This window comes from Sebastes umbrosus, chromosome 14, assembly GCF_015220745.1.
Source record: "Sebastes umbrosus isolate fSebUmb1 chromosome 14, fSebUmb1.pri, whole genome shotgun sequence".
NCBI classification, from domain to species: domain Eukaryota; kingdom Metazoa; phylum Chordata; class Actinopteri; order Perciformes; family Sebastidae; genus Sebastes; species Sebastes umbrosus.
In genome coordinates this window covers 1,940,028-1,952,021 of record NC_051282.1, presented here as the reverse complement: position 1 = coordinate 1,952,021, position 11,994 = coordinate 1,940,028, and positions in this window count along the sequence as shown.

Sequence of the window (11,994 nt, the reverse complement as noted above, 5' to 3'; positions counted from 1 at the left end):
GTCAAACATCGTCAATGATTTTATAAAATGACCATGTCAATTATGGGCAATTTGGGACACAGCTTGTTAAATAAAGCTTTCACTCCGCCGCCGTAATTATCTGTAATTGTCAGTCGAGGGAATATCCTTCTGCCTCGGGCCCTGCAGGAAAAGGCTATAGGAAGTAGTGGATTACATCCAACTGGATCACTGACGGCTAATCCTTTCACAACAAATTGATCTGTTGAATGAATATTAAAAAAAAATGCATTCATACATTTCTGTATTATGTATTATGCTGCTTGTGGTTGGAGATTATGGAACATACAGAGCAGGAATTTTCACTTCTTTCTTCTGTTTTCTATTTTTTGTTGAATGTTTTCAAGGACAAAAAGCAAAGTAGTAGCATATTCCATTGCTGTTCCTGTTATTGCTAGAACAATTGAGCGGACAAAAGAAAACGGGCCAAATTACCTTCAGGTACAGTTTGTGTGTGTGTGTGTGTGTGTGTGTGTGTGTGTGTGTGTGTGTGTGCGTGCGTGCGTGCGTGCGTGCGTGCGTGTGTGTGTAAGAATGTGTCTACATTTGTGTCTGTGTGTATTAAAATTAAGCAAACATCTCTTTCAATGTATTTTGATACTAAAGTTGCCTATAGAGAGGCAAAGTCCCGCCCCTTCCGGATCACCATGGGACCTTATTTCGGAAAAAATATGAACGGTAGTCAACGGAGAGAGACAAATATTTTTTTGATTCCGTACAATCACACATATGGTGTTTGTCAATTTAAAATATAATTTTTAAAGACAAGAAAGTCGCAATTTGTTGTAAAACTATTGAAGAGTAAGACTGAAAATATGTAATTAGAAAGGCTACACACCCCCAAAAGTCGCTAAGTGACGTCTCTCTCTCTGAAGCTAGGATGGCTGTGTTTCCTATCGGGATGAACTCAAACCAGCAACGGGTCTCGCTCAATCTTTCTGTTCCTGGCTCATAAAAAGACCAGGAGTCGCTGGATAAAACACAACAGGTAAGATAACGTTACATCTGTACATGGAACATAGCTAAGTTAGCTAGCTAGTGTTGGTGCTGTATATTGTGTGAGACGAGAGATGTAGTTCACTGAACGGTTTAACTGAAAACTAAATGATACTACGACAAACTGTGACATGATATGTTATAATTCATGGCAAAATTCAATCAGGATCAAAAAAATATGTGTCTCCGCCGTAGGGATGTCCATAACTAACCGTTTAACCGTTAACCGACATTAAGCATTTTAACCGATTAACGCTATCGGTTAAAACGGTTAAAAGAAATGTTAATAATTAACTCAAAAGCTGAGCGGCTCAGAGGAGCGGCTCGTCTCTTTAAGGAGAAAAGCTGGTCCACCTTAACAGCCCACCTTAAGAGGCATAGCCAGAGTTGCAGGATACAGGAAGTCGGCTCCGGTCTCTGGCTCGCTTGAGCGGAGCGGAGGAGTTGTAGTTTGGTAGTATTTATTCACCGACAAATAAACTGTACACACACTGCTACACCTACGATCACAGCTAGAACACCACCAACAACCTCACACTCACCACCAACACACACACACGGTCTGTTGGAAACTCGCTAAAGTTACTCAGACTACGTGTGCGGCGGCGAGCACAAAGCCTCCGACAATGCTAGAGCTGCTAACGTAGCACAAATACACACACTGTTTGTTGGCCACTCGCTAAAGTTACTCCGGGCAGACACACAGCTGACAACCTGCTAAACTAAACTAAATGTGCGGTGGAGACTTTTACTGGGAAAGTGGCTGCATGTCCGCGACACTACACGCAGCATCGTAGCTGCTAAGTTAACGCTCCCGGACGGTGAACTGGAGACTCCCGTCAACCAATATCTGTTGTGCTCCTGCAGCTGGTACACCGCTGCATGCGAGGCACAAATCTGGTCCGTTAACGGTTAATAATCAGTTAACGAGGGTCGGTTATCGGTTAAGAACATTTTTCAAAATTAGCATCCCTACTCCGCCGTTGACTACCGTTCATATTTTTTTCCGAAATAAGGTCCCATGGTGGTCTACTGAAAGGACACTGACACTTTGCCTCTCGAATGCACTCAGCAGAGAGTTCTGGTTTCATTGGTGTCATTAGCCCCGCCCACTTTCATAACTCATCAACCATTTGTCGTACACTTGTTATTTTTATTCTGCCAAATGAATCGCATTTTTGAGGGACGCATGGTGCTCGAAACTCACCAAACTTGGCACACTTATCAGGATTTGTGTAAAAATATGGTAATCTTTGGGTCTCGTGCTCGGATTTGACTTTGATTTTCAAATTAAAAGGCCCCACATTTAACTTTCACATAGCTGTATGAAATACGGTCAAAGGTTATCAAACGTTTGCAGTTTCATGTGACATTGTTGCTGTACTTTGTCAAATCTGCTCCAAATTTCTCAGACATGATGAGGGTCTAGCCCTGAGGACTATTAAATGCCAATGAATACTCAGAGCCCCGCCCCTATGTTTGTCATAAACTCTTGTGGGAGGTATCATTGAACTCAACAGATTTCATTGGTGATGGTTATCCCCAACTCCTACATGTTTGTCGTAGTCTTCTGTGGGAGCCGTCATTGCACTCAGCAGAGACTTCCTGTTCTATTTGTGAAGGTTATCCCCGCCCCTAACATTTAACCACGCCCCCTTTCATAACATATGAACAGTTTGTCTCAGACTCTTGTGGGAGGCATCATTGGGCTCAGCAGATTTCATTGGTGAAGGTTATCCCCGCCTCCTACATGTAAGCCCCACCCCTTTCATAACTCATAAACCGTTTGTCATACAGTCTTGTGGGAGGCGACATTGCACTCAGTAGAGAGTTCCTGTTTTATTTGTAAAGTTTATCCCCGCCCCTAACATTTAACCACACCCCCTTTCATAACATATGAACAGTTTGTCTCAGACTCTTGTGGGAGGCATCATTGGGCTCAGCAGATTTCATTGGTGAAGGTTATCCCCGCCTCCTACATGTAAGCCCCGTCCCCTTTCATAACTCATAAACCGTTCGTCGTAATCTTGTGGGAGGCGACATTGCACTCAGTACAGAGTTCTTGTTTTATTTCTGAAGGTTATCACCGCCCCTAACATTTAACCACGCCCCCTTTCACAACGTATGAACAGTTTGTCTCAGACTCTTGTGGGAGGCATCATTGGACTCAGCGGATTTCATTGGTGAAGGTTATCCCCGCCTCCTACATGTAAGCCCCGCCCCCTTTCATAACTCATAAACCGTTTGTCGTAGACTCTTGTGGGAGGCATCATTGGACTCATTGGGGAGATCTGCTTTCATTAGTTACAGTGTTCCCTGCCCCCTACACTTAAGCTCCGCCCCCTTTCAGAAGTCATGAACCGTTTGTCGCAGGCTCTTGTGAGAAGCATCATTGCACTCAGCAGAGTTACGGTTTCACTCTGCCTGGCCACAGCCACCGGCGTTTTGCCAGTACCCCCGATGCGGAAGGAACGAGGGCCCGTTCATCGCCGCCTGCAGGTAGACTACGTTTACATCATTGATGTATAAAGAGAACTGGATGCAGCGTTGGAGGCGGGGCCCCGTTCATTCCTATGAAAGTTGCTCAGTGGCCAAAACAGTTTGTGTTCCGAGTACAAAATTACCCAGATCTTCCGCATCAGTTGGCCCAGAGAGCAAGCACACTAACGTTTCCTTTAACTCCGCTTCCCAGCCGCTTGGTGTCAGGCTCATTCACATGAACGGAGGAAGTGAAATAACTCTGAATCTGGCTATTAGTGCATTTTACAACTTTCAGGACTTAATGATTTAAATAAGGGCTATTTAAGTGTTCATACTGGGAAGTTGATTTACCTAAAAAGATTGATCCGCTAAGTTACAGACTTCTTTTTCCCGATGCAAGTCAATGGGAAAAAGTTGTTTAAGGATGAACCTGTAAGTCGTGATTCCACGGTTTTTCCTCCGGACATCCATCCCCCATCTCCACCTTCTACCTGAGAAATAAATCCATTCTCTTTAAACCCAAACTCCCTGTGTCTGTGTCTGTGCTTGGGTCCCCATTCACCAGTCGTAACACCACCTTTCCAAGAAGGTGGTTTATGGAATTAAAGAGGGAGGCTGTGTTTGCACGGTCAAACAAGTTCACCACTATCAGGTTAATCAGAGTATGAACGGCTGAATGTAAATTGGAGTTTTAGTGGATTATTCATTTTAATCAGACATGTGAACAGCTTAGTAGGAATATTGTCTTTTTGGAATGGGGGGGGCAAAAAACGGAATATTTTGTGCATGTAAATGCAGTCAATGAACACTTTTATATCTAATATAATGACAGTGTAGCTTGAAACATTTCTTGTTTATACACCGGCTCTGCATGCCTCATATAAACAGTTATAGTACAAAAATATTCATGAAAATGATTTTTTTAAATAAAAATATAGTGCTTAGAAATACTAAATGGAGCTAACGTGTTACCACAAAATATCCAGCCGAGTCGCACAGCAGTTCGTGAAATAGACACAAAATGTAATATATTGGTTTGTGTACATAGACACGAATTTCACAATTTTTTTCATGATGGTCAGAAAACACAGGACTTCCACCAGGAGACCGGTGTTCATGTCCCGTGTGAAACCTCAAGTCAAAGTTGATTTATTTGTCTTGTAACGTCTGTACTTAAGTTACAGCACTTCCGGGGTTATTTTAACCCAAACCACAATCTTTTCCTAAACCTAACTAACCTAACCTAACTTTTATTTTGAAAAGACTTGATTTCGAAATTGTCACATGTTGCTGGACATTCGTAGGAAAAAGCAAGAAAAAAATATGTTGTTGAAAGTCGTGCTGACCGTCACAAAAAAGGGAAATTCGTGTCTATGTACACAAATCAAAAAGATAAAATGTTGTGACTATTTCACGAGCTGCCGTGAGACTGAGTTGCAATATCAACACTGCTCTGTGCACAGCAGTCCCCTGTACCTGAACATGAGCTGGCTTCATGTTGGTCAGAGATTTGGGTGTAACACTAAAACACCGTTGGCATCGCATGGGAAACCTTCTTCCTCTTCCTCTTAAATCTAGTGGAGACAGTTGACTGTAGTCTTTTTAAAGGGAAACACATGTTGGGGAACCTGAACATTTTGCCACGATATCAGTGGACCACAGAAATATAAATGGCATTATTAATTATTTACATATTGAAAAAGCTGTTTGGGAAAACAATTTTGGAGGAAATTATATATATATATTTTTTAAGACTGTTCTCCTGTCCCCTGATAGCCCTCATAATTATAATTTACTTTTCTGATTTTCTTTTCTTCCAAGGATCAAAACACCAGACACTTTCAGAACGCCCCGGTTTAATTAATCTGCTACTTGGAGCAGCATCCTGTTGCCTCTGGCGACGTTCACAACGTAGAGTTTTATAGAATACTTTGCTTGACAGACTTCAGACATGTCGTATTGTCCTAATGAACTGATGGAAGGCTGGGGGGGGCTGAGGGAACATTAGCAAACCAACACTGTCTGCTAAAAAGTGGAAGACAGAAAAAAACAGAAAGCAAAGGGCCTCACACACACCCCTACAGAGAAGTGGTGGAGACTTCTAAAGCAGCATCGTTAGGCTGTGGACTCTGGATTTTGTTCCTAAAAATAAAATAGTCGGTGAAATAGTCATGAAATTGAATGTATTGATTTGTGTACATAGAAATGAATTTCCCTTTTTTTTCGTGATGGGCAGCACGAAATCAATTCGTAAGTATCCATATAATTGTGAAGTATAAAGAGCGGTGAACGCCACATACAGAAGAAATTGGGGTTGGACAGGTGGGTCAAAAAACAAAGGATTCCCCACCCAGGAAACTAGTGTTTATGTCCCGTATGAAACCTCAAGTCAAAGTTGATGTATTTGTCATGTAACTTCCGTTACAGCACTTCCAAAGTTATTGTAACCCAAACCACGATCTTTTCCTAAACCTAACTAAGTAGTTTTTGTTACGTAACTTCCATAGCTAAGTTACGCCACTTCCGGTATTATTTTGACAGAAACCACAATCTTTTCCTAAACCTTAACTAAGTAGTTTTTGTTACGTAACTTCCATAGCTAAGTTACGCCACTTCCGGTGTTATTTTGAGTATTTGTTGCCTAAGCCTAACCAAGTCGATCTTTTCCTAAACCTTAGTAAGTAGTTTGTTGCCTAAGCCTAACCAAGTCGATCTTTTCCTAAACCTAACTAAGTAATTTGTTGCCTAAGCCTTACCAAGTCGATCTTTTCCTAAACCTTAGTAAGTAGTTTGTTGCCTAACCCTAACCAAGTCGATCTTTTCCTAAACCTAACTAAGTAATTTGTTGCCTAAGCCTTACCAAGTCGATCTTTTCCTAAACCTTAGTAAGTAGTTTGTTGCCTAAGCCTAACCAAGTCGATCTTTTCCTAAACCTTATTAAGTAGTTTGTAAGTATTTGGAAAAGACTGGAGCGGAAATTGACACGTGCGTCACATATTGCCGGACATTCGTAGCGAAAAAAAAAGTGAAATTCGTGTCTATGTACAAGAATCAGAGATAACACTTTATGTGACTATTTCCACTGCCGTGAGACTGCGTTGGAAACAATTCACAGCTCAAACCAAGAAAAATATATGATACTCCATTAAAAAATCAGCTAGAAAAATGCCTTCCTTATCTGTCTCTCCTGCCTGCTGTGGCTGCAAAAAATAACTAACAATAAACACAAAAAGAAATTAAAATCAAAGCTTGCAAATTTGACAGAGGATTATAGAAGCACACAGTTTATAAAATCAGCCTTACCTCCATCCAATTGCAAATACAATTCTCTGATAACTGCCACATTGGCTATAATCATGATCAGGCTCATTTTTCCAAGTCATTTGAACTTCATTGAATTGAATCAGTTGATACTGTGTAATGGCTAAGCTGGACAGCTAGGGATACAAAATTAAAACATGAGAAAGACTAGAATATTTAAAATGGGACAATTTAAGCAGTACACTGCTGCTTCTGTAGCTTTTTTTATCATATAGTCTTTCTTTGCTGTCTGTGTTTTGTACAATGCTGTTGAAATTCAGCAGAATACCCACGATATACCAATCAGCCATAACACTGTGACCACCTGCCTAATATTCAGTAGGTCCCTCTTTTGCCGCCAAAACAGCCCTGACCCGTGGAGGCATGGACTCCTCTAGACCTCTGAAGATCTGCTGTGGTATCTGGCACCAAGCCGTCAGCAGCAGATCCTTTACATCGTGGAAGTTGCGAGGTGGGGCCTCCGTGGATCGGACTTGTTCGTCCAGCACATCCCACAGATGCTCCATCGGATTGAGATCTGGAGAATCTGGAGGCCGAGTCAACACCTCCAACTCGTTGCCATCCTCACTGTGTGTTCTGACACCTTTCTATTAGAACCAGCATTAACTTGTTCAGCAGTTTGAGCTCCAGTAGCTCTCCTATTGGATCAAACAACACGGGCCAGCCTTCGCTCCCCACGTGCATCAATGAGCCTCGGGTCTGACCCTGTCGCCGATTCTCCTTTCTTGGACCACTTCTGGTAGATCCTGACCACTGCAGACCGGGAACATCCCACAAGAGCTGCAGTTCTGGAGATGCTCTGACCCAGTCGTCTAGCCAGCACTATTTGGCCCTTGTCAAAGTCGTTCACATTCTTACGCTGGCCCATTTTTTTCTGCTTCCAACGCATCAACTTTAAGGACAAAATGTTCACTTGCTGTCTAATATATCCCCCCCTCCCCCACTGCCAGGTGCCATTGTAACGAGATAATCCATGTTATTCACTTCACCTGTCAGTGGTCTGAATGTTATGGCTGGTCAGTGTATGTAGACAGGCCAAATCCATAGACTATAAGAAGTGGACGTGGTCACTGTGACGTCACTCATTGGTTTGTGGACTGCCGTTATGAGTTCGGCATTTTGGCCGTCGCCATCTTGGATTTTTGCAACCAGAAGTGACACAAGAGGGTGGAACTAAGTTCAATCAAACACTGAATAAGACATTTTTAGGTGACCAAAAATGTTATAATTAACTTTGATGAACTGAAAACACACTGTGAAAGGGTTAAAGTTGTAAGACGAAAACACGGACAACTCCAAGACCGGACAACGCCGTGGTAGCGACCTGTCAATCACAAGGTAGCCACGCCCTAAAGCATCCCCTGCTTTATGGTCTATTTGACTCTAAATGGGACCATCATTTACTAAATGAACATCATGCTGTATTGAAGAAGACTTGAAACTAGTGATTGAGACCATAAACTCATGTTTACAATGTTTACTGAGGGAATAAATCAAGAGAGAAGGAGGCTTCTTTTCTCATAGACTTCTATACAATCAGAAAGAGGGGTCGCCCCCTGCTGGCTGTTAGAAAGAATGCAGGTTTGAGGCACCAGTTGCCCACAGGCCAAGTCTCAACCACTTTGGTGAGGGGGGGAGCTGCTCGTTTACTCCCCAACTGTAGACTTGGTTGCGCAATGTGTGTGTCCAAATGTGGACATGTGGTGAATCCAAAACCAAGTTACTTGTAAAACTGTTCCATTGTCCACCCTCACTACAGGACATGCGCCTCTAAGTGCCCCTACCCTAAATTGTACAGTGGTAAAACTAAACGCACCCTGCAGTCGGATAATCAAACATAAAATAACAGGCAGGATGAATCACACCTCCTTCATCAGGAACTCTCTTCCATTCACTTCAAGCTTTTGGCAAGTTAGTGGTGATCGTGATCGCTTTCTCTTACAAAAGGAGAAAGGATGATATTAAGCCACAGAGTCCCCTCATGTGCTTAAAGGGACTATTTGTAAGATTCAGAAATGCTGCTTAACAGCGACACCTGTGGCCTTGAAATCAACGAAAGTCAGCGTCGAGTTCGCACTTGCTCGCTCTACATAGACATGAACGAGCATCGCTCAAAACAGTGAGGCGACAGACGTCAGCTAAAACCACAATATCACTCTATATTTCAGCTGCTTGGCAGTAATGTTAGCTGACCAGACGAAGGTCTCTCCATGAATCAATGCTGATCCTAGTGTTGGCTTTTCCTGATCAGCGCAGGCTTCAGCAGCGGGGCTCCTCAAAGAGTTACGTTATCGCCTCCCGACCGCAGCCGGCAGCCAAAGACACCGGCACCCGGTCAGTAACGACACGATAACGTAACTCGTTGAGGAGCCCCGTCTCTTCACAAGACACGGAAAACCTCTGTTGGTCTGGAGGAGCTGCAGCATTTATTTCTGCAAAAAAAAGTCCACTCTACATTCACTAGATATTCTCAGAGCTAAACTAACTCTTCTGCAGTATGGAGTGAGCGCGCGTTCACGTCTAGAGGTGGAGCGAGACAGCGAGGACGCGCACGCTGTCTGAGTGAAGGAGAGCAGGCAGCGGAGACGAGGCTCCGGCCACACGCGAGCGCGCATATGCGAGCGCGCATGTGTGCCGATCCGCTACATTTATATGCTTAAAAAGTTACAAACAGTCCCTTTAATGAGGAACTAGATCTTTTTTGTTCAGTTGGCGATTTGTTAATTTTGAACAGGGGGGACGGCCCGGGTTTGTTTCGTTGACCCGCGACTAGCGAACCGCCCCATGAACAACTCTTTTGGTTCTGTATAGTACAGTAAGTATGTAGTTTGGAGTAGTGATGGGAACTCAGGCTATTTTTAGTGAGCCAGATCATTTGGCTCAGCTCACCAAGAAGAGTCGGCTCTTTCGGCTCCCAAACGGCTCTTCGTTATACCACTTCTGCCTTTTATAATTCAGTCAAATTTAGCGCTGTTTTGACCTTTGATTAGTATGTGTGCACATATATCACTTAAATTATTCAATATAATTATACTAAACCTTATAAGTTCCATAATACCGTAATTTTACATGCCGCTTCGTTTCCGACTGTCACTCATCCTGTCTGCTATTCGTGCACCGCAGCGCACCGCACCACAGCGCACCGCAACACAGCGCACCGCTCCGCAGCGCTCCGCAACTGCACCGCACCAACACGAAACTGACAGAAGGGCGGGACACTGAGAAAAAGTCGCAATTATAAATCCATCTGCTACTTCAGCACCACGGACAGCGCCGTGGATTTATTGATACACTGCATAGTCAGGCTACTGATGTTTCAGAGCTAACATATTGAACTAAACCACCCCGCTGCCCCTGCACTCCTTCTGCTACATGCTACTAGGGGATGGCAGGTTAACAAGGGGCATGCATTTTGGTCATTTTGCAAACACCCCCGTAAACTATCAGTTTTTATTCATTCTTTCATATTTTGCCCCTGCTTGAGTATTTTTTTTCTTAGTACTCTCCATTTCTCTCTCTGTGTCTCTCACTCACTCAAGGTCCTTTCAGACACAACGGCACCACTGTGCTCTGAAACCCCTTATTTACAACGGTCTGTGCCACGCCACGACGGCTTTACGATGCCTCGAGCAAAGCCCAACTTTGGGCGCTGCGCGCTGTGATGTGCGGCGAGCACAGCTCTAACCGCATTCTGTCACGAGCCCCTCCACAGGGAAAAGATATTTGGTGTAGCTCTATTGTCATCCAGGTGGTGGAAACAGTAGGGCTGATACACGCTGTACAGTCCCACACACAGGTTGAGATAAGGAAAAGGCAAAAAAAGGTGTGAACATTTGTCATAAATCGGGAGAAATACAGGAGAATTGTGACCCTGGGAGGAAACCGGGAGAGAGGGCAATGAAAAACAAGAGTCTGCCGGAAAATCAGGAGGATCGGCAAGTATGAGTGACAGTATCTCACTGAAGCTCATCAAAAAGGGATGGAGCGGCATCCTGCGGCACAATCCACCGTCACAACAATCCCATTTTTAGTTTATAGGTGTATAACATAGAAGTAAAGGCCTTTTATAAGTAAACAAAAGACCTGCAATGAATCTGTAATAGCAGAGTTTAATGTGACTTCACCTCAGGAGGAGAAAATCATTGACTTTCATTTGTATCAAAGATATGAGCTTGTTCAAGATGTTAAGCTATGCTTTCTAACTTAAAAGCATCAAGGTGAGAGGAGACGTCAGGAATGAGATTCGCTGTAGACTGGATGAATACATATTTAACTGTTTATATAGAAAAATAAAAACCAAGCATGTGGAAGATGAATAGGAAATGGTGGAGCAAAAGTCGAGAGCTTGCGTGAGGACAAAAATGTGAAAACTATAAAACTAAAGACTTCACAACTTGCTACTGGGCAGATGACAACATGTGACCCCCCGTAGAGTAGAAAGCAGAGAGAGAGAGAGAGATTCATAGAAAGAGACATATTGAGAGAGAGAGAGAGAGAGAGAGAGAGAGAGAGAGAGAGAGAGAGAGAGACATGGGGGAAAAAACACATTAATTAAAACAAGTCATGAACAGTAGGGGGTCACTTTATATTTGCTTGTTAAACTTGACCCATGCGGTGCCAAAACACATAGACGCTCAGTTTCTAAGTGCAACTGAGATACTGCAGAGCCTTGCTGGTGTGTGTGTGGATGTGTGTGTATGGGGGGGGAGTTAGACCGATATATTTTTGCTGATATTGGTCGTCATGTTGTCCACTGTCAATATTTGTGTGAGAATGTTTTGCTTGCTGATTTCTCTTCTGAAAATTCAATACAAATTAGGGCCGTAAAAACGCGGGACTAACGCCTACATTAGGTTGTCGTGGGCTCAGTTTTAAAACTTGAGTGAAGATACTGGCATCATTTGAAACTAGAACACCTAAAGTTACACCAAACTTTGGTGAGGAAAAACTGGCATGGCCATATTCAAAGGGTTCCCTTGACCTCTGACCTCCAGATGTGTGAATGTAGTTGGGTTGTATGGGTACCCACGAGTCTCCCCTTTACAGACATGCCCACATTATGATAATCACATGCAGTTTGGGGAAAGTCATAGTCAAGTCAGCACACTGACACACTGACAGCTGTTGTTGCCTGTTGGGCTGCAGTTTGCCATGTTATGATTTGAGCATATTGTTTTA